Below are 586 nucleotides of genomic sequence, written 5' to 3'. Positions count from 1 at the left end.
ACTGCGGAATGTATCAGGAACCTACCATAGGCAGTACAGTGCATACGAATATAACAGTATATGAGACCACCCAGAATATACAAGTCGCAAAAGTTATTTTCTCTGTTTCGCTGATCAGAATACAGGTGAAGTGTATATTCATCCATTCCGAGATATACAAAGAGCAAAGGTTATACTCGAATACGTGTCCAGAATTCATCCCTTAAAGGTATAGCGTACATTCAACCACCCGAAATACACAAGAAGCACACGATATACTCGAGTACGTATCCAAATAGCATCCCTTAAAAAAGATAACTGAGATGATCCGGACCTGAACAACTACCTGGGACTGTGGAAGGGAATCTCTCGTGTAAAGTGCCCCAAGAGAGCTGCAGTTCAGTCTCCGTTGAGTGTATTAATGAAATTATGTTGCTCTCTCGTGGGGGGCGGACAGACGCTAACCCATGGGAAGAGGCAACGGGCTCAATTCTGGAAGCAATAGCGCTGCTCACGGCTGGTGTAGCGAAGAATATATGTAATAGAATGTTGCAGATGGATAAGAATATGCATTTTTTCACAATTAATTTATTGCAGGGAAGAGAAG

Source organism: Penaeus monodon, chromosome 20, assembly GCF_015228065.2.
Source record: "Penaeus monodon isolate SGIC_2016 chromosome 20, NSTDA_Pmon_1, whole genome shotgun sequence".
In the NCBI taxonomy this organism is placed as follows: domain Eukaryota; kingdom Metazoa; phylum Arthropoda; class Malacostraca; order Decapoda; family Penaeidae; genus Penaeus; species Penaeus monodon.
The sequence above is the reverse complement of the archived record's forward strand: the minus strand, read 5'-3'. Positions refer to the sequence as shown.